Source organism: Trichosurus vulpecula, chromosome 6, assembly GCF_011100635.1.
Source record: "Trichosurus vulpecula isolate mTriVul1 chromosome 6, mTriVul1.pri, whole genome shotgun sequence".
In the NCBI taxonomy this organism is placed as follows: Eukaryota; Metazoa; Chordata; class Mammalia; order Diprotodontia; family Phalangeridae; genus Trichosurus; species Trichosurus vulpecula.
Window position 1 is genome coordinate 68,783,840 of NC_050578.1, and position 23,039 is coordinate 68,806,878.

Below are 23,039 nucleotides of genomic sequence, written 5' to 3' on the forward strand. Positions count from 1 at the left end.
GTCCTCCTTCATCCCTACCTGTTGACTATCTCCAAATCTCTGCTCAAATACCACCCTTCGGCAAGAAGCCTTTCCAGATCCCATCTCAAAACTCGTGTCTGCCCTTTGTTTAGCTCCAATTGAATCTTGTCTTTTTTTTTTTCCGGTACAAAGTTGTTTGCATGTTGTCTCTCCTCCCCCTTTCCCCCCTATTTAATTCTCTTAATAGAAGGCAAAGACTGTTTCATGCCTTTCTTTGTCTCCCCAGAGCACACGAAGGGTCCCAGATAAATGCTTGTTGATTTGACCTGACTGGAAGGACTCTGCGAAGCGCCAAACGGTAAGTTGGAAGCAGCTCGGAGCTAATGCAGCCTACGCGACCCTGTGCAAGTCACTTAACATCTATTTGCCTTAATCCGCTAGAGAAGGAAATGGCAAACCTCTGTGGTATCTTTGCTAAGAAGAGCCCACCGACCGTGTGGTCCGCGGGGTCACGAGGAGTCGGACACGACTTAACAACAAAAACGGTTATGTCCTGCCTATCCCTCTCAGACCCACCCCCAGCTTTCCGTGGTCTCTTCCTTGGCCACTGCAAAGCCGCCTCCCATCACGACGCAGCCCGAGGAAGCTGGAGCCCTGCCCCGCCGACCTCGGGGTGAGGCCCCGCCAAGGCTCGTGCACAACTGGGCCCTCCTGCAGCTTGGGACGCCCCCTCCCCTGCTTTCCGCTGGGTCCTCCACCCTTATCAGGACTTGCAGCTTTGAGGCGGGGACCTCCCCGCCCCGTGCGGCCCCGGCGCCGCTTCCTCCTCCAGCTCCTCCTCCTCCCTTGCCCCTCCTCCCCAACTCCTGCTCCTCTCCTGACTTCAGCTCCTCTATCGAGACCGGATAACGGTGAGTAAGGAGGGATACTTCGTCCTGGGGTTCGTGGCTTGGGGCAGTTCCTCTTGACTCTCCTTTCCCCCTCTCACCCTTCCGGGAAGTGCGAGGCTAGGCTTGGGGGACATCTTTGCAAAAGAAAAAAGACAACTAGGCAGCGGCTCCTGGAAGCGGGAGTAGGGGGCGTCTGGGAGCGCGCAGCTGGGGTTGGGGAGCGGGGAAGCGCAAGCCGCTGCTCCCCAGTCTCGCAACCCAGGCAGGCGCACGTGGGTTATGCAAAGTAAATTTAATTAAAACCGCCAACTGGAAGAACCTTGTATCTGACTTTAGACACTGCAGGGACCCGGGGCAAAGAGGAGGCAGGCAGGCAGGCTCAGGCGTGCTTGTTGCTTCCTTAGCTGTTTGTTGTGAAAGCTACTATTTAAAAAGTCTTCTGGAGATTGTAACAAATTCGTGTTAATTTGCAGAGCTGTGTTCGTGGTCGTTCAATTTCCCTTCCAGTCCCAGGGTGAAATTGTTTAGCTTGGGTTAAACTTTGTACCTCGGCCACAATTTAACTCTTGCACGCAGTTGGTGAAATGATTCACCTGCTTCCCATTTGGATCCCCATTGATTTTTTTTGTCATGTGTTTTATGTATTCTAAAACGAGGTGACTGTTTTTATAAGCTTTATTTCGGTTTTGTAATTAGTTTTCACATCTCTGGGAAACGGAGAAACTTTCGTGGGATGTTCTGTTTTTGTTAACTTAAGTGGTTTTACTTGTCCTCAAACCCTAAATACAAAATGAAAATACGAAAAGTTTAGTTTCAGATAGGACGTTTCCCCAAATATGGCGGGGTTGGACGTCGATAGAAAAAAAATTTTCCAAAATACTGACCTTTTTTTCCCCTTTAAGTTAACTTTATTTACGTGAAAATCAGACTCCCTGGAATGCATGTCCTTTTTGCTTCTTAGAAGCCCAGCTCCTACTATGTAACCCACACAAGGCAATTCTACTAGTCTCTGTTCCTATCATTTACCTGTGGAACCTAAGTACCTTGAAGGCAGAGGCCACTTCATTTTTGCTTTGGATCTCCCGCACCCAGCAGGCGCTTAATGAATACTTGTTTATTGGTTAGCTACATCTCCCTTTCGAAATCATCCAGAACCAAGTTTAAGATTAATGTTTTAAAAATTATTGCGTTCCAGTTAAGTACTGATTGAGAGTGTAAATGTTGATCTATTTTTAAAAATTGAAGTGAAACCATAACAAAACTGTTACATATCACTATATGTCATACAATTATGTATGTAATATATAACTAATACATAAGTATATATGATATAATTTAATATGTAACAATATATAATTGTAAATATAGTAATTTAATGAGAATATGGGAATGGGGAGTGTGGAGTATGGGGTATGGATATGAGAGTAGGGCATGGGGAATGGCCGGAGAGAAGAAAATCAGGCAATACCTAAGATTATTTAGCAAAATACAGCTCTTGGTACCTTACATATTGACATTAATTAGAATCTTGATAATGGCTAAGGCATAGGGAATGTGTGTGTGGTTTGCAATTAAGACAGTTTATTCTATTCAACATTGTTTCACAGATAACACACAGGTGGCCCTGGAATTTTTGGACTCCAGCCTCTAACAGGTTTACTCTTGAACTGGAAGACAGCTTCAGAGGGGTTAATTCTATTCTAATTTTATTCTGGTCTAGTCTTTTCTAGAGGGAGTTGCTGATGATGGGAGCACTAACTCCTAGGAAGGGCCAGCAAGAAGGGCGGGGCAGCTACTCCTGTGTCTCTGTGGGGTCAATGAAGACAGGCACAGCTTGTGCACTCCCCTAAGTCCCCTGAAGGCTCCATGGGGGCAGGTTGAGGCACACACAACATTATACTCTCATATTTCCCCTTGGTTTCACCACTCACTGACCAGTGCCCACTTGCTTTATGGGGCAACAGACAAAGAAGGCATTTTGCCAGCAATAAGCTCACAGGTTAACTTCAGCAATATCATCATTCTATGCTGGTGTAGTAAATACCATAGTCTGTCACCTCATATCTCATGGCACAGCCTCAGTGGGACTGCCTATCACCATGAGTCCAGGAATTACTATCTGGGATCCTTGGGGCTATTCTAACACCTGGAAACTAGACATTGCCGTGGCCACGGATGCTGAGAAATTAAACTCTAAAAAGATCACAAAATCTTCCTTACATACAAGCATTTATGTGTTATAAGAACTCTGATATCTAGATCTTTGCTTCAAGAATGGGAGAAGTAAGGCATGGTTAGTTACAATACCTGAGTTCCAGGGCTCTCTTGGGACTCTTACTTGCCTCCTTGGTCATTGTACCTTTGCAGGTACAGGTCTTCCTGGCTTATTTACTCCTCATTACAACATGGCCTTAGTAACAAAGCTAGAAGAAGATTCAAAAAGAACTCATTCAAAAAAATTCAGAAATATTAAAAAAAAAAACAATCTTATTCACCAGGAGAGACATGAGTTCCTACATTTGCCTTTATGACGCCTTGGGCAATTGTGCCATCTTTGTTTTTTAGGTCCATCTGTATTCTTTTAGGTCTACCTGGACCTTCCAGCCTTTTCTGCACAAGATAATTTTTGGCATCATCCCAACTCTTTAAAAGACAGGCTACTCTTTTCCTTGCTGTCCCCTACAAGAAGGAAGGAAATAGAGCGAAGAAAGCATTTTTATCATCTCAACTCCTTCCTCCCTCTAAAACCATCTTTTTAATGAAGACAGTCATTTTGGGAGCAGAAAAGTATGATTAGGACAAAAGTGAGGGAAAAAAATCAATTTGAATATAATCTGATTATGGGTATGGAGGGGAAACAAACATTTTGTTAACTCATCCTTTTCTTTGTATTAAGCTGACCTCAAAGTGAGAAAAGATAAGATTTTTTAGGGGGAGGGGAGCAGCTAGCCAACAAGCATGAGTAACTGGCTCTAGATTAAAAGGTGGGATTCGGTTGTCAGATTCATTCTCTCCTTGTCCTGTCCTTGGCATGTGTACATTTGTCAAAGCAAGTCTATTTAAAGAATCACAGAACTTGAGAGTCAGAAGGGATCCTGTCCAGTTCACATATGAGCAAGAATACTCTCTGTGGCCAACTGCTAGTCACCCAGCTTAGTGAGAGAAAACCTATTCCTGCCCCAAATCACCTGTTCTCCCCTTCTGGATAGCTTTAATTGTGATTACAGGTAGGTCCGGACTAGTGTGAATAATGAATCCCCTGATGTATGTTTGAATTGGGACTATTTGAAGTTATAATTATTTGAAATAACACCGTTGTGTACACAATGGCAGTGTATAGTGTAAATTCAAATAATGTAACCACTTTATTCGTTATTTGCCCTGATTGGGACCTGGTTTTTATACTAATGTAGCTTTAAACTTAAGTTGACTTCTTTGTGGTTTTTAACCTATTGTTTCTAGTTCTCCCATCTGGGGCCAAGATGAACAGGTCCTTGAATGTAACTATCATGTCTTCCATGTTGTGGTGGGACCAGTACCCTAATCCCTTCCTTTATACTGGTTACACTAGTTTTTCTGTAAAAGGTATTCGAGTCCATTCTCCAGAACTAAAGGCCCTCCCGTCACTTGTTTGTTGACTGAGTATAAGCTCCAGGTACTCTTTCGAATGTTTGGTTGGTGAAAAATTATGGGCAGCTGATTCAACTTGATGGTTCCTCAATGCTCATCTGTGTTGAATACCCTTCTCCAGCTATGGCTAAATAAATTGTAATAACTGCTGAATGATCCAAAAGTTCCATTTTGTTCCAGTATTGGACCCAAAATACTGGGACATTGCCTTGAGTGAGGTCCGCACCACACCAGTTGGCAGGATCATAACATCATAAACCTCAGTGCCCCCCGAAGGTGAGCTGTGATTAGGTTTCATGTTTCTGGTGGTATTTTTGGTGATGGCTCTGGAGATGGAGCCTTCTAGGGAAAATTAATGTGAATATAGTGTGTCCTTAGAAACAGCATCTTGAAGATAATTGTAATAAATTGTTTTTTAGGTCCATATGTATTCTTTTAGGTCTACCTGGACCTTCCAGCCTTTTCTGCACAAGATAATTTTCCCCATTCCTCTCCTTAGACATCCCTTTCTCTTATCTGTTCATTTTTTTGGCATCATCCCAACTTGACTCCCACATCCTTTTTTATGTAGAATCCTTGTAACTGCCCTAATAATGATAAAGTTCCTAAAAGATATGTATATCATTTTCCTGTATAGAAAGGCACAAGCCTGAGTCCCTTATAATTTCTTTCATGTTTACCTTTTTATGCTTCTTTTGAGTCTTGTATTTGAAAGTCTGTTCAGCTCTGGTCTTTTCATCAGAAATGCTTAATTTCATTAAATGTTCATTTTGCTTGGTAGTAATCTCAGCTCTTTTGCCTTCCAGAATATTATATTCTAAGCCCCCAGCTCCTTTGGTGTGGTAGCTGTGTTATCCTGTCTGTGGCTCCACGATACTTGAACTATTTCTTTCTGGCTGCTTGTACTATTTTCTCCTTGACCTGGGAGCTATGGAATTTGGCTGTGATATTCCTGGGAGTTTTCATTTTGGGATTTCTTTCAGGTGGTGATCAGTGGACTCTTTTATTTTACCCTTGGGTTCTACAATATCAGGTCAGGTTTCCTTGATAATTTCTTGAAAGGTCATGTCTAGGCTCTTTTTTTGATCATGGCTTTCAGGTAGTCCAATAATTTTAAAAATTATCTCTCCTGGATCTATTTTCCAGGTCAGTTATTTTTCCGATGAGATATTTCAAATTTTCTTCTAATTTTTATCTCATTCTTTTGACTTTCTGTTATTGTTTCTGTCTGGATTCTAGCCTGTAAAGATATTTTTGAATCCTGACGGACTGTCATATTGTGAGAGTGATCACTCACAGTTCATGTCATTTGCATATTTGATAAGCATGCTTTCTATGCCTATATCCCAATCGTTAATAAAAACGTTAAACAGTATATTGCTAATCGCTTATCTCTGAACTTTCCATTAGTGACCTTCCCCAAGTTAATATCAGTCTGTTCATGACTACTCTTGCTTCACCAGTCCTGAATCTGCTCAGCTGTAACTAACTCATATCACCTCATCTTTTCTACAGATTGTAGTGTGGGAGTCTTTGCTAAAATCTGAGTAAACTCCATCAGAAATATTTCCTTAATTTGTGTATGACGCAAAGGCAAGTAAGATTAGTAAGGTAGTGAAGCAACGTGGTTAAATATATCTGAACTATGCCCTGAGCAGGGATATTGCATTGTATTCGAAACCGGACTTTGAACTGTGTATGTTAGGAAATGTGCAGTTTTGCTGAAACAGGTATAGTTTAACTATTACAGATTATAGGTCATTATAGGGAATTTATCATAGGTCAGTGTAGGGTATAAGAAGTGAAGGGATTCCTAAAGATAGTCTAGTCCACAGCCTTCATCTTAGAGATAAAAAGAGGGAAGCCCTGGGGAAGGTATGTTGATTCATGTATTCTTAGAGGTTGAAGGGCCCTGATAAGCCAGGAAGGCTTTCTGAGTACCAGTCTAGCTTGTTGCCCAGAAACTTGTTAACAGACAGAAGATTGGTCACCATTTTTTTTTCACAGCAGTTTATGATTGTGGTGTGTGTTAGGAAGAAGAGCACTTGCTCACATGGGTAGAATTGGAAGTCTTGGAGTACTGGAGGTGCCCTTGGAACTGATCTATTCAAGGGAAGTCTATTAAGTTGACATCTGTTTTGGAGAAAGATGATCCAAATCTGCTAGAAGAAATTTTCTGTCTTTTAAGTTAGAATGGTTTTTTTTTCATTTTTTTGTACTTTTATCATTAAAAGTTAATATTTTTGAGGCATTGAAAGTCAGTGTTGTCTAATTGATAAGAAGCCAGTCTCAGAGCCAGGACGGATTAGGTACAAATCCAACCCTGATGCACGCTGGTTGTGTGACATTGGACAAGTCAGCATTTTAGTTCTCCCAGGCAACTGTTTAGGACAGGAGTGGGCAATCTTCAGCCTTGAGGCCATGTGTAATCTTCTAGATCCTCAAGTGTGGCCCTTTGACTGAATCCAAATTCAGGACTTAGAGGGTTACATGTGAAGTTTGAGTTCAGTCAGAGGGCTGCAATTGAGGACCTAGAGAGTCACATGTGAAGTTTGGGTTCAGTCAGAGGGCTGCACTTGAGGACCTAGATGGTCACATGTGAAGTTTGGGTTCAGTCAGAGGGCTGCACTTGAGGACCTAGAGGGTCACATGTGGCCTCAGGGCCGCAGGTTCCCCACCCCAGTTTAGGAATATAAATTGCAAAATGATTGCTGATGTTCCTTTTTCTAGGAAGTTTTCTTATTAGAGGAAGTTTTCTTATCAGAGTTCCTATGAAACTGCAGGTGCAGACACATAACACAAATATAGATAAAAAAACAAAGTTTAAAGTCACCCACAAGGGAGTAGGAAGTGGGAGAGACCAGGATGAAACCGAAGAAGCAGTGCCTAGTCTAGTTTGACTGGAATGTAGGATGTGAGATGAGGTCTGGGAAGGCTGCCTAGAGCCAGATTGTAGCTAGAGCCTTGAATTCTAGGCTAAGGAGTTTTTTCCTTGCACTGTATGTGGTACAGTGGAAAGAGCTCAGATCTTGGAATTAGGAGACCAGGGTTGAATGTCTTAGTATTTGTGCAAAACACTCCAGCAAAACACTGAACTTCAATTTCTTGCTCTGTCAAATGGTGATAATAATATTTGCAATATTTATCTCATGGGTTATTGTGAGAATCAGATAAAGTAATCAACAAACATTTATTAAGCACCTGCCATGTTCTGAGCTTTGTGCTGGACACTAGAAGAATACCAGTGAATAATCTCCTGCCCATAAGGAATTTACTGTCTTAGATATACTCCAAATAAGTTTTGTAAAATGTTTACATCACTTTGATTTTCAAATTTATCCTTCCCTTTCTCTCTCTTTTTGAAAATGTAAATAGTATTTTATTTTTTCTGATTACATGTAAAGACCATTTTCAATATTCTGAGTCATGTCTTGAAACTAAGAATTTTAATTTTATTTTTAAAAATTTGCTTTTAGCTTTCAAAACTAAGAATTTTTAAAAAGAGAAGGGAAAAAGGGTTCAGCAGAATCAACTAACACATCAACTAGGTAGGCTAGCATAGGCAGCACTCCGAAGCTGTACTTATCACCTCTGCAAAGGAAGAAAGGAGACAGCTGGCCTTTATCAACTCTTCTGCAGAGCCAAGCTTCTGGGCCACATGTCTGTCTAAACCTTAGTGATGGACATGTGTCAAGCCTGATTGAAGAGTGCAGAAGACTTGATCCCAACCTTCCCTCTTATTACTTATTTAATGCTCTCTGCTCTAGATTATTTTTCAGTTCCCGGCTAGGTTTTACACATTAGAAAACAATTAAATGTTTCTGATAGGGTCATTGTAGCGGTACTTGGGAAAATGACTAGTGCAGCTAAGTGTGAAAAAAGATTGGAGGTGAGGAGACCAGGTGACAGATGGCTGATGGCTTTAGGGTAGTGGGAATGGACAGGAAGGGACTGATAGGAACATTTTGACTTAATAAAATATTAAGATACAGTAACTGATTAGATGTGAAAGGTTAAGGATGAGATGTGAAAGGTTAAGTCAGAGAAAACTGAAGTTTTATGTCCTTGTAACAGAATAGTGATACCATTAACCAAGATGGTTAAGTTGGAAAAAGAGGCAAGTTTAGAAGGTTATATAAAGCTAGAGCTCCTTTATATGGGGTTTTAAGATTTTTATACAATATTTCCCCAGTGAAGTAGGTATTGCAAATATTATCTCCATAAGAAAATTAAGACTCGGATTAAGTTAAATCAACATTTATTAAGCTTTCCTGTTTATAAGGCCTTGTACTAGCCGCGGGAAAGACAGAGAAAGTTGAAAAATAATCTGTATGGCCAAGGAGTTTACATTTTCCTTAGCAATATAACTTATAAAGAGTAAAATAAGATAAACTAAGGAAAGAACCCTAATAATTAGAGGGATCAAGAAAGGCTTCCTTTATTTTTATTCACCAGCAAGTTGCCAAATTTTGCTGATTTATAACTCCATTAACTTTTCTTTCATTATCTTTCTGAATAGTCATCATTCTACTTCAGGACCCAATCATCTCTTGCCTAGAATATTCTGCTTTGTCTCCCGTAGGTCTTTGCTCTTTCCAGTTCATCCTTCACACGGCCGTCATGGTGATATTCCTACAGTCGTGGCACCCTCTTACTCAATGACTAAAACTCTATTGACTTTAGATTGAAATAGACAGTCATCTCTTGGTAGTTAAAGCCTTCACAGTCTGGCTTCAATTTATCTTAAACAAGATAAGATTTGTAAAGATTAAATGAGATAATATTTGTAAGCATAGCATGTAGTAGGCACTCTATGAATGCTCCTTCCCTTCCCTTATATTTCTAGTGTTATTACATGTCATTGTCTTCCACATACTTTACAAACCAGCCAGAATGTCTGCTATTTTTCAGACAGCACCTGTCCCCCAGTATGTGCTTCCTGTATACAGAAATCCTAATCCTGTATACAGAAATCCTAATTTCTTTCAAAACTCAATTCCATGATAATGCCCCCAGGAAACCTCATCATGGGAAAACTCATCCTTTGAGAGTGCACCAATTTCAGTCCTCACACCCCATGGGTACCCTCCGCCCCTTTGATTGAGAGGCTAGAGGGAAAAACAAAGCTTCCATTTAAAGAGAACTCCCATCCAGTCTTCATTGGCAACAGCTGCGTTCCTCGGCCTGGACACCTGTGCTGAGTACCTTCTTCCCCAGCTTCTCTCTTTCCCCACCCTCCCAAGCTGAAAACAGGTCTACTATTGTGTCATCTCCTCCTTCTGGTTAGTTAGTAAGCTCTATGAAGACAAGAACTGTTTTTCTTTTATTTGCTTCCCCTAGTGCTTAGCATAGTCCCTGGTACATTGTCGATGCTTAAGTGTTTACTGATTGACTTTCTATAGAAGGTCTTTGCTGATTCCCTCAGCTGCTAGTGACTATATACTGTACCCTCTCCTAAAACTGCTTTATATTTGTTTTGCACATGTATGTATGTGTATACTTTCATGTGTATATATGTGCATGTATGTATGTATGTGCTTTTCTTCCTCATAGAATATAAGCTCCTTGAAGGCAAGGACTGTTTCTTTTCTGTCTTTGTATCATGTTCACATGGACTATTTGTGCCTGGCCTGGGGTGGAACATTCCAGGCTCCTGTTGGTCTGAGAGTGCCACAGTCAGACACATGGAACTCTACACTAGCATAGTGATGTCATTTTGGTTCTCTGCAAGAATGAAGGACAACCACCAACCAGCCAGTCCTGTCAAGCACAAAATGATTTGAGCTTAATATTTAAGGAACTTACTTCCCTGTTGATTTTTTGAGTTGTCGAATTGTCTGAGTCTTGAAGGAAGCTAAAGATTCCTGAGGGAACCTCAAAGAGGTAATGAACTAGGAAAGCCCCTGGGGGAAGGTTTTTTGATGCCAAAACATAATCTGTATTTTATCTTGGCGGCAGAAGGAAGCCATTGAAGCTTCAGGATCAGGAGGGTGAACTTTAGGATAGATGATCATTTTTTAAATTATTATAATGTATTATGGAAATGCTTGTTTTATTCCATAAATTGACAATTAAATAAAAATTTTTTAAAAGATCGCTGATAGCTGTCAATGGCTATATGAGATAGTGTGGAGGTAGAATTGATTGTCTACACTTCCTCACCTAGCATTCGCTTCAGCCTCCATGGCTCCCAGTCTTAACACTTATCCAGAATTGTTCTCCTAGCTGTCACCAATGATCTCTTTATTGCTAAAGCCAGTGACCCTTTTTTTTTCCATTCTTATTATTGTATGGGACAGGATTTTTAAATAATAAGAGAGACATCTTTAAGAGAAACAAAGTTATTCTACAAACCTTGCAAGATTTGGGCACACCTCCATAATGGAGGAGGTGAGATAAAAGGGAACCTGCCTTAATTTATAGTCTTAATGAAAAGATTCCCACCCACCTCTATCCCTTCTCACCATAGGCTGGGAGGTGGGCTTACAGTCTAGGCACGAAAACTACACAGAGGACCAAGGTTGATCCAGTCCATTCAGGTTTTTCCCTATCAGAACTCAACTGCCAGGGTGGCGTCTGAAAGTCTAGGAGAAGAAATGGGGTGGGGGGGGGGGAGAGAGACTTTCCTAGAGCAGAGAACAAATAGCTCACAGGAAATTCATTATCTTCTAACATCTGGGGGGCGGGGAAGGGCTCGACCACAGTTCCAGGCCCTGACCTTCCAAAATCACAAAGCCAAATCAAATCCCCAAACCTCTCCATTAGACATACCCTGTGAAGTCTTCACAATTATCCATCCCATTCATTATTATCGACCACTCTGCAGTGTCTGAAAGTGTTGGCCACCTCCTCCTGCTGAACACTTTTTCCTCCATTTTTGTGATGGCATCTTCTAATTCTCCTCCTCCTTGTCTGACTCTTCTCAGTCTCTTCTGCAGGACCATAATCCATGTTCCATTCCCTATGTGTGGGCATATACCTGGGTTCTGTCTTGAGCCTTCTCTCTCTTTCCCTCTCCACCCTCTGGATGAACTCCCCAGCTGTCGTCTCTTGATGACTTATAAACCTACATATCCAGCCCTCACATCCCCAGGCACCCAGATCATATTCCTAGGAATCATTTTTGACTCTGACTTAACTACTCCTGCCTTACCAGTCAGTTGCCTTATCCAATCAATTCTACCTCCACAGTATCTCTCATACTGATTTCTTTCTCTTTGCTCATACTGCAACTACTCTAAATTACCTTACTTGGACTGCTAGGATAGTCTTTTAATTAGGTTGGCTTCCTAAATCCAACCTCTTCCCTCTCCATTGTATTGGAGAGTTTTCAAATAGCCATTGATAGCATCCTCTATCAAATTGATGTTCTTAAAGTTCAGGTGTGATTGGTTACCTCCTGATCCTGAAGTTTCAGTGGCTTCCTCTTGCCTCCAGGATAAAATGCAGATTTTGTTTTGGTATCTAGAACCCTTCCAGTGGGGCTTCAGATTTTCTTAACAATCTAGTTATACACGACTGCCTCTTATGCTCCTGGCCATACTATTTCTTGTATATTGCATTCTATCTCCTTTCTGTGTCTTTGCATAGACTCCTTAATGCTTAGAAGGTGCTCCCTCTATAGTATATAGAGTTAGAGTCCTAGCCTTGGGGAGACAGGCCACCTGGGTTTTAAGTCTAGACTTTGACATATATTGACTTATGACCATGGTAAGACACTTACTTAACCTTCTCAGTGCCCAAAGCAACTCTCTAAGACTTGATTATAGATGAAATCACAAGTCAGTTCCAAATACGTTTTTGTGCGTATGTATGTGTATGTATGTATTGACATGGTTGAACCCACTAAGGCTTTTGTTCTATGGGTTTCAAGAACCCAAAGCTACCTCCATACTATGAAAGTACAGTTATTACCCAGATGACTGAAGCTAATTGAGGGGTTGAGCAATTAACTCAGTCACACAGATGTGTGACCCTAGATGTCTAGGAGGAAATTGGAAATTTGGTACTGAAACTCAGGGATCAGGCTTCAGACATAGACTTGGGTGTCATCTACTTAGAAATGATAATTGAATTTCGTGGAAGTAGATGAAATTGTCAAGGAAGGCAGTATAGAGAGAGAGAGAAAGATGGGAACAAAGCATTGGGAGAAACCTATATTTCAGATGGAAGAACTAGCAAAGAAAATCAATTAGACAAGTAGGGAGAGAACCAGTAGACTTAAGTGTCATTGAAAGCAAGGAAGGGGGAAAGCTTCAGAAAAGAAGGGGTGGTCTGCAGTGCCAGCTTGTATAGAGAAGTCAAAGAGGTTGAAAAAAATCTATTGAATTTGTCAGCTTTATAGTTGAGGGAAGCTCATTTTGTTTTGGTTTTTTCATTAAGTCAGCTAATCTATTCAAAATTAGTAGAATGAAAAAGTTCAGAATAGTTGCTGGTGGGGAACAATCAACTGATTTGCAAGCATATATTAAATCCGTGCATACAAAGACAAAAATGAAACAGCCTCTGATTTTAAGGATGAGAATCATAATGGTTCATAGAGGGTTACCATGGAGTTGTGAAGGTCTTTGTTGAAATTAGTATTAATTTGTAGTGGATAGAGTCAAGATGTCTTAACTTTTTTTTTTTGTGGTTGTTTATAATCCAGGTACATTGGCTTACTTACTGTCCTCACACAGGACACTTCATTTGCTGACTCCACTTCAGTACCTTTGCCCAACCTGTTGTCTGTGCCTGGAATGCCTTCAACATCTCGTTAGGTATGTGCAGTGGATAAAGCTGGGTCTCATTTGTTTCATTTTATACTCTGGGTCAGTCTTCTTTCTGTCAGGAGGTAGGTAGCATCATTAGTCCTCTGGAAATCATGGTTGGTCATTATGCTGATAAGAATTCCTGATTCTTTCACTACCATATTGTTGTCATTGTATAAATTGTTCTGGTTCTGTTCATTTCACTCTGCATCAGTTCATGCAAGTCTTCCCAGGTTTCTCAGAAACCATCACTTTCATTCTTTCTTTTCTTTTAACATGTGAAGTCATGCAAACTATATTTCCATATTAGCCATATTGCAAAAAAAGAGCAAAAAAGCAAAGTGAGAAAATTCGACTTCACTTTGCACTCAGACGCCATCAGATCTCTCTGCAGATAGAGAATGCTTTCCATCAGGAGTCCCTTGGAATTGTCACGGACCATTGTCTTGATCAGAGCAGATGAGGCTTTCACAGTTGATCAACATTACAACAACTGTGCACAAAGATCTCCTGGTTCTTCACAGTTAACTGTATCAGTTCGTAGAGGTCTTCCCAGGTTTTTTCCTGAAACCACCCTCCTCGCCATTTCCCACAGTACAATAGTATTCCATCACAATCGTACACTACAGCCAGGTCAGCCATTCCCCAACTGCTGGGCATGTCCTCAGTTTCCAATTCTTTGCCACCACAAACAGAGCTGCTATAAATATTGTTGTACATGTGGGTCCTTTTCCCTTTTCTTAGATCTCTTTGGGCTACAGACCTAGCAGTGGTATTGCTGTGTCAAAGAGTGTGCGTGGTTTTTATTTTTATTACCTTCTTATTTCTTACAGCACAATAGTATTACACCACATTTATGTACCATAATTTGTTCATCCATTCCCCAATTTATGGGCAGTACCTCAGATTCCCATTCTTTGCTACCTCAAGGAGAGTTAAATTTTTGTACATCCTTAAATTTTATTTAGAACTAATTCTTCCCTTAATCTACCATCACTTTTAATTGCCCTCCTCCCTTACCACCTTTTATGCCTGTTTTTCTTTTGAATGGAATGTATCTCTAGAGGAACCCTAGTCTTTCCTCCTTTGACCAGTTCAGATGAGAGTGAGTTTGAAGTGTCAGTTGCTCTTCCCATGCCCTCCTACTTGTTTGTATAGATGTTTACTTGGGCACCCTGATGAGGTGAGATAATTTTCCCTAACCTTCTTTTCTCTTTCCCTCCCCCGCCCCCAACTCCCCAGTGTAATCCTTTTCCCTTTTCCATTCTTAAAATTATTGGGGTATAATAGAACCACTCCCAAACATTGTCTCATTATGAACCCATTTTGACTCATGATGATGATGACAGGATTCGGAATGGACATGTATCATCTCCCCACATTTGAATGTAAGCAATTTATCCTGGTGTAGGCCCTTATCGTTCATTCATGTTTACTTTTTTACATTTCTCTGAACTTTAGTGTTTGAACTTCGGAGTTTCTACTCATCTACTATCTTCTCATGAGGAATAGTTGGAAGTCCTCTACTTGTTTCATCTCTTTCAATAATTTTCTTTGAATTTGTGCCCAAACTATGTTTTTCTCGGAGGATTTGCTTATAGATGTTTTAGAATAATTTTCTTCTGCATTTGTGTCTTGAGCTTCCCTCCCACCATAAATAACTTTTTATGGCAGGGTTCTTCTTTTGCTAGCCTGTGTGCATTATACAGTGTAGCTCTAACTAATCTATACCTTCTTATCTTGTGTAAATCCTCCATAAATCTCTTTGGACTTTTCATCTTCTCTACCCTTGTTGTGTTTGGCTTTTTTCTACTGTACTTCTTGCACAGTGCCTAGCACATAGTAAGTGCTTAATTAATGCCTTACATACTTTATTATCATCTACATGCATGTGCATATATATAGGTATATACATATACACACACACGTACACAAATTGGAGAGATGCACGCGTTGTGCAAAGCCTTTGCTTAGACATAGGAGTTCTTTACCTTTTTGTGTAATCGAACCTGTTAGCGGTCTGGATTTTTTTTAATGCATAAAATAAAATATATGGAATTACCAAGAAAGCCATTCATATTGAAATTCAGTTATCAAAATAATTAAGAAACAGTCTACAGCAAGTTCACAGACTGAAGGTTAAGAAGCCTTCGTTCTTTTCCCAGCTCTGCTTTTAACAACCTGGATTTCTTTCTCCATCATGTCATAGCTGCTTCCTCATCCTGGAACTTTTCCTTCTCACCCTTAGGCCTTTTTATTCTGAAAGATCATGGCACCTCTACAGCTGCTTTCTTTGATTTGTTTGGTTCCATTTAGAAGCATCTCTGAAGCTCCTAGAAAGTGTCAGACACTGTTCTAAGCAATAGGGATGCAAAGAAAGGCAGAATGGCAGTCTTGTTCTTGTTCATTTCTTCATTATCTTCCCCCATTAGAATATAAGCTCCATGAGGGCAGAGATTGTCTCTTTTTGCTAATATTTATAATCTTGGTGCTTAGCACAGTAGCTGGCACATAGTGTTTAGAAATCGTCAACAGAAGTATGTAGAGAATAATTTTACATAGGTATCTATTTGTGTCTAATGGTAGCCATCTCTAGGGTGAGGATGGTGGGGAAGGAATAAAAAAAAGAAATTTACACGATAATTTTGTTATATATTTGAAAAGAATAGCAGGTTGTATATAGTAGATTTTCAGTTTCATGTACAATCATCTTTTTATTGCACTGTATTATAGAAATGCTTGTTTTATTCCATAATCTAAAAGTAAAATTAAAAAAATACTTGTTGTAGAACCCCTGAACTAGATATTCTTCTGAACCTCACTTTCTTAAGGGAGGGTTCTAGAAAGGGCTTAATTTTTAAAGTACTTTACAAATATAGGCTCACAGACTTGGAGCTGATAAGAAGCTTAAAAGCCACTTACTCCAACAGCTTAGATCCAGAAGGGTTAAGTCACTTGTCCAAGGTCACACAGCTAGTAAGTAGCAAAACTTGAGTTTGAACTCAGGTCCATTGAACAAGTCCTAGCTTTTCATTCTTATCTCCTAGGGAACAGTGTGCCCCGCCCCCACCAGTAGGCATTCAGGGAATACTTGCTGCATTAGTTGATAATGAGGAACAGAGTACAACAGAGGTGTGGTATCCTGATGTGACCTTGGCAAGTGCACAGTCCAGTTTTATGATACTTGAGGAAGGTAGCTACATTCTATCTAATTGGAGTAGGACAGGCACAGGTAATCTCTCTTTCCTTTTCAAGGAAGCTTTGTGCTTAGAGGAAGATGATGTTGCTCCTTGCTTTGATTTTCGATGGTTTGACTAATCTGATTGGTGAAACAGTGGTATGAAATTTATTAGGCAAATATGAAATCCATTAAGATAAGATTTGTACTTAATTTTTTTTTATGGTAAGTTGAACTGGCTCTTCAGAATCTGCTAGCTCTTAGGTGATGGATCGGGTTATCTTTTAGTGAACACTTGTTAGTTGCTTTTGTAGGAAAGCAGTTGTTCTTCATTGGTTTCAGTTCTGTGTGATTCTTTATAATGCCATTTGAGGTTTTCTTGGCAAAGACACTGGAGTGGCTTGCCATTTCCTTCAACATGTTTTACAGATGAGGAAACTGAGGCAATCAGGGTTAAGTGACTTGCCCAGGGTAACTTAGCTAGTGAGTGTCTGAGGTCAGATTTGAACCCAGGGAGATGAGTATTCCAGACTCTATCCACTGTGCCCCGGAATAGTAGGAAAGTAGGGAAATGGGCCTACTGTAGTTTGTTTTTATTGAACACATAGTCTTAATTAATCCTAAATAAATTCAAAGTTCTTTCTTTACAATGGAGATTCTTAACCTTTTATTGAGGTTATTTATTTATTAAGGTTATTTAGGAAGGTCATGGACCCCCTTAGCAGTTTGGTAAAACTGTGTGGATCCACGGATATTTTTATTCCAAAGATTTCCCTTGACAGAGGAAAAAGAAACAAAAGAATTGACTAGCTTTACAATTAGACTCTCAGTGATCTGTTGTCAGCATCTCATCCATTCTAAGCATCAGGCCTGTCCATTTTCTTTTTTATTTATCATCACATCTACTTTTAAATTTTTTTAATATATCATTTCCCCCCAATTACGTTGTTAAAACAATTTTTAACGTTTTTAAAGTTTTGAGTTCCAGATTCTATCCTTCCTGCCTTCCTCACCCCGCCAAGACAGTGAGCATATAGGTTGTACATGTTCATATTAGTCATTTTATACAAGAGGATTTGGTGAACAACAGCAACAAAAGAATGAGAAAGAGAGGAAGAAAGAAAGAAACTATGCTTTAATCTGTATTTAGACAATATCAGTTTCTTTCTCTGGAGGAGGCTATAGTCATATGAAAAAATGCTCTAAATCATTGTAGGGAAGTCCTATCATTTTCAATCCTCTTTCCTCCAACATCCTCTGTTTATTCTGAGCTTTAGGACTATTAGCACTATTCCTCTAAAATTATCTTCTGGTGTTTTTTTAATCATTTTTCCATGATTGGCCCTGCTTCCTACATGTATTTTAAAGTTCCAGTCACCCTTCTCCATCTCCTTAGGCATCCTGCTTCTTGTTTTGTGCTGGAAATTTGTTTTACTCCGTCATTTTGTGGGTTCTGCTGCACTAGAATTTGTTTAGAGTCATTTTTCACAGGTATTTGGAGGTGTTTGGGGGAGACCTGAAGCAAGACCTTGCTTTTACTCCATCATTTTGGCTCCACACCCATACTTACTGTCCTTATTTTCTTCTTTTGGATTTCATTTTCAAGAGCTCCCCAGGATTTTTCCCAACATGACTTTTCCCGGCAGAACTTTTAGTCCATTGAGTACAGATCTGTTTGAACTTTTTGAAAGCTGCTCTCGCAGAATCTACGGTGCATATCAAACTGTTTTCTTCTCTTTCTGTATTACAAATTATATTATGGCATGGTCACTTCTCCCCAAATTACCATTATTTCTGTTTCAGCAACCACTTCCTTTTAGTCAGAATCAGATCTAGAAATAGCTAACTATTCACTTAGTTGTGGTCCCTGCCTTTTTGAAAGAAGAAATTATCAAGGCAACCCAGTAATCTTTTCACTGTTCTGCTGTTAGCAAAGAGGGAGCTCCATAGATTACTGGAAAATCGAACCTCCTTGCAAAGCTTGAGGCACATTTCATAAACTGTGTGTCTATGTCTTCCTTCTGTCCAGGTGGATTGTAGTGTGCTCCAGTGACAATCATTTCTGTTTCTATCTCCCTTCCCCCTCTAGTCTATTTATCTATTCTGTTCTTTTTGAACAGGATGCCTTATATAACCACTAGAGCTTTAAGTCATGAATTACATCCCATCATCTCAGTAAAACTTACAATGTTGAACTTAGTCTCTTTAGTTCATATCTTTTGTTATTATTACTCATAATGAATATATTAGTCATGGTTTTTATTACTGGCCTTTTTATTGGATTTTATCTTTTATGGCATCTTATTTGCTCTTCCTATATTATACTGGGGTGTGTGTGTGTGTATGTGTATATATATATACACACACACATATATATATACACCTATATATGTATACACACACGTATAATTTGTATATATATTTTACATACACATACAGTTTTCCTATATTACACTGGTACACACATTTACATATGCGTACACATATACATACATATGTGTGTGTGTATATATTGAAAGAATTTTCTTCTCTTCAGGTTAAAGTTGTCTTGATTAGATTTGTAAAATTTCAGACAAAGATAATTTTATAAGAACTAACACTTTAGGTGAACGCTGTCCCTGGTTAAGGACGATATATTTTTAGCTTTGTTCTAGAAATATTTTCAGCTGTGATATATTTGTTTGTTTCATCATAGTTTTATTGATGCCTTTTTAATACATCACCTTCATTTCTGGATATACCCCTAGCTGGACTCTTGTAACAGCAAAACCAACCAGCATAACAACTCTGTTTGGAAGGAAGGTGTTGACCTTGACAATAGCAAGGTAGTTTTAAAAAGGAGTGGTTTTGGAAGGGAATGATAATGAATTCTGTTTTGGATATGCCAAATTTGAGATGTCTACAGGATATCCAATTAAAAGTTTTCAGTAGACAAACTGAAGATGTTTCCAGGAAGAAACAAGGATTAACTATAGATCTGGGAATTAATGACTTAAACCTATGGATTTTGTTTCTCTCTTTTTTTGTTTTGTTTTATTTTCAATTGGGAGGGACAGAAAGGCAAAGGGGACTAGTGGTTGTTTGCCCCTCTCCCCCCCCCCACAAAAAAAAAGAAGAGAGGCTCATTGAAGTACTTTCTAAAATACATAGAAATGAACAGAAGGAAGATCTGAAGGAATCATAGACAAGCTGGATAGCTTTGAAAGTTAGATGAAATAGAGATTTGTAATTTCATGTATATTCCTCTTTTCTGTTATGTTCATGTATATGCAAGTGCTCATTTGTGGGGGGGCTTGAATTCAAAATAAAAATAAAATAAATGAATGGATGGCCACTTTGTTTATATTAGAGGAAGTTTATCTCATGCTTCTTGCAGCTGTAATCATATCTTCTTCTAGTTAATGGCTCCTTCTGTAGTCCGCTTGGCGTTTGAACCCAAGAACAACCAAAGTCCACTAGGGGAAGGTCAGGGAGCCAATTTGGTAAACTCAATAAATTTCGCTTTATAGACAGCATTGCCTCAGTTAACTTCAATCTTCTCCTCCTCCTTAACTATATATATCACTTAAGTTTTTTTCAATGACTTTTAGGGAATTTATGACTTGGCTGTAGTTCTGTTTCTGTTTTAAGCTGTTTACAATGCATTTGGAGCATTTTATGTTAAATATTAACAGTTTCAATTTAAAAAGTACAGGTAAGAGATGATGAAGACCTGAATTAGGGGAGTGGCTCTTTGAGAGGGGACTGATGTAAGACGTCACTTGTGGAGGCAGAGGATAAGGTTGGCCACTAATTAGGTGTAAGGGTGAAGGAAAGGGAAGAAAAGTCAAGCATGAGATTGCACATTTGGGTCCAGGAAAGTGGTGTCCTCAACAGAAGTCAAGAAGCTTGAAGGGGTAGTGAGCTTAAAATGAAAGATAAAATTAAATTCTTTTCATGTATCCAAAACAGGAAATGCAGGTAGAAACAGTGGGCATCTGAGGGGCTGAAGTTCTAGAGAAAGATTAGAGCTGTATTTGGAAATCATCTGTAGAAATGATCACCAAACCATGGGAATGGTCTAGTGGGAAAAATGAAGTATGTGAGTTCAAATCTTACACTGCTATTTACTACTCGTATGACCTCGGCTGCATCACTCCGTGTCTCTTGTTTTATTCCATAAATTAAACAACATAAAATACATTTTTAAAAAAAGAGTTTATAGTGACAGAAGAGGTGCTGTGGGGGAACACCTCCACTGAGGGACTGGACATGGGTAATGTTCCTGCAAAAGAAACTGAGAAAGAATGCTAAGATAGGAAGAAAACTTAGGAGCGAGTAGATGTACTGAAGAAGATAACCGTCTAAATGGTAAATGAATTTTTAAAAAAAGTGTGTTTAAAGGATAAAATCATCTCTGTAAATGACAGGATACAGGCTCTGGAAACCCCCTTGAACTCACCTTGAATCTTCCCACTTGATCTGGCATTTGCCTGAGGCTATAATCCCCTCAACTAGCCTTTCATTATAGCTAAGCCCAAGTCTCTGTTACCCTTAACCTAGCCCAGGCCTTCATTGTTTGTTACCTCTGGCTACTTCCCACCTTTGATCCTTTCAAAACCCCATTCTCTTGGTTCCTGCTGTGGGACCTCTAGTCACCCCAGCCTGCAGGCCACTCCCATCAAGATCCTCTTTAGACCCTTCCTCTAATCACCCCAGACTACTTGGCCAACCCTAGATCCCTCAAGAGTCTAGCCAATGCTGAGATTCCTTGAGAGTCTGGCTCATATGGTAGATTTTTAATAAACTTTGTTTTTTCTTTGGTTGAAAGAAGGCTTGGGTTGAATTCATTCAGGCAGGACCTGCGTGTCACCATATCGAGGTCCCAGCGCCCCTAAAACCTCAACATAACCACTAATGGAGCATCTGCTTTGATTAAAAAAAATTTTTTTTTAAAGTTTCCTGGGTAAGCTTACAAAGATAGCACCACCATGAAATTCATTCATTGCATCATTCAAAGGCAAGCCAATAAGACAGAAGTGTGCAACTTGAAACAGAATGTCACCGATGTTGTTAATTTTATTAAAACAAGACTTTTGAATTGTAAAATCTTTAGAGTTTCTCACGATGAAATAGTGAGTAACCATGTAAATGTTTTGTATCACATAGAAGTTTACTGGTTATCTTGTAGTGTAGTACTTAAAAGAATTGTCAAACTTAAAGATTATATATAATTATATAATAACTATTACGTTACATGTTATTACATATTATATATAATTATTCATTTTCTTTAATGAAACAAGTGTTCTAAATCTGCTGATCCTTCTTATAATGTCCAGTCACTTGTCAGTCATATGCTACCTAGGGGATATTTTTGAAATCATAAACATATTTAATTAGTCTTTTCAGGATAAAAGTGCTTCTTTAACTATGAGTGAGAAAGTTCAGTGACCCTCAGATAACAACCATAAGGCAAGGCATAGAACAGGGAGAGGCATGCTCACCAAAGGTAATTGACTGCTATGATGGAGATCCAACTAAGAATCCAGGTCTGAATAGGGTCACGAGATACCCCTATGCAGATGACATTATGTTGATTGCAGCAGCTCTTGGAAGAGGTCTGTTATCATTCAGAGGAGTTTGACCTGTCCCACTCTGGAAAGATCAAGTTGATAAAGCGTTTCTGTTGCCCAGATTTAAACATTCATTGGAATGAGAGCAATGTCAGCTATTTCCCCTAACTCCCCTCCCCATCTCCATGTTTATGTAGATGTAAATCCTAATTATGTGAGATAATTTCCCCTAATATTCTTCTGCCTCTGCTTCCCCCTCCTGCTTCCCCACCCTCACACGTGCCTCTTTCCCTCTTTTCTTCTTTTCTTCTTAAGAGGTAACAGCCACATCAGGGCTTTGTCTAAGTAGATTCCTTCTGTGACCCCAGATGATGATCTGGTACAGGTATCATCATCTCCCCACATTAGAATGTAATCCTGATTTATTTTATTATTTATCCTTGTTTATTCTTTTATCTTTGTTCATTCATGTTTGCCATTTTATTAACTCTTATATTTGAACTTCAGAGTTTCCACACGACTCCGGTCTTTTCATCAGGAACATTTAGAAGTCCTCTATTTCATGGAAGGTCCATTTTTCCCCCTGTAGCATTTTACTTAGTTTTTCTGGTTGTTGTTTTTAGTTGTAAGCCTTCTAGAATATTATATTCCAAGTTCTCTGTTTCTGTATAGGAGTAGCTGATGAATTCTGTGCCATTCTGATTGCACCTTCTTGGTACTTGAATTCTTTCTGGTTGCTTTCAGTATTTTTTCTTTGACTTGGAAGTTTTGGATTTTGATAATGATGTTCCTGGTAATTTTCACTTTGGTGTTTCAAGTTGGTGAATAGTAGAGTCTTTTTATTTCTACTTTTCCCTCTAGTTCTAAGAAATCTGGCCTTTTTTTTTTTTTAAGCTATCTTGAAGTAGGATGTCTAGCCTCTATTTTGGTCATGGCTTTCAGATACCCTAATGATTCTTTCATTTTAATTTTAAATTTAAATTACTAAAATTCTTAAATTTTTCCTCCTCAGTCTGTTTGCCAGGTTAGTTTTGTTATGAAATACCTTATGTTTTTTCTGTTTTTTTTTCAACCT

General features: G+C 39.3%; 1 protein-coding gene across 2 annotated transcripts in view; it reads left to right on the plus strand.

The window, feature by feature from the left end:
- The first annotated feature begins 688 nt into the window (after positions 1-688).
- ABCG2 (ATP binding cassette subfamily G member 2 (Junior blood group)) overlaps positions 689-23,039 on the plus strand; it is an 83,434-nt gene continuing 61,083 nt past the window's right edge. Inside the window, exons 1-2 of one of the 2 annotated variants that reach the window (XM_036763407.1) lie at positions 690-872; positions 13,129-13,240. The gene's annotated coding sequence lies outside the window, so the exon portion shown is untranslated. Of the gene's footprint in view, positions 873-13,128; positions 13,241-23,039 lie in introns of both variants that reach the window. The other variant, XM_036763408.1, reaches the window with a different exon arrangement.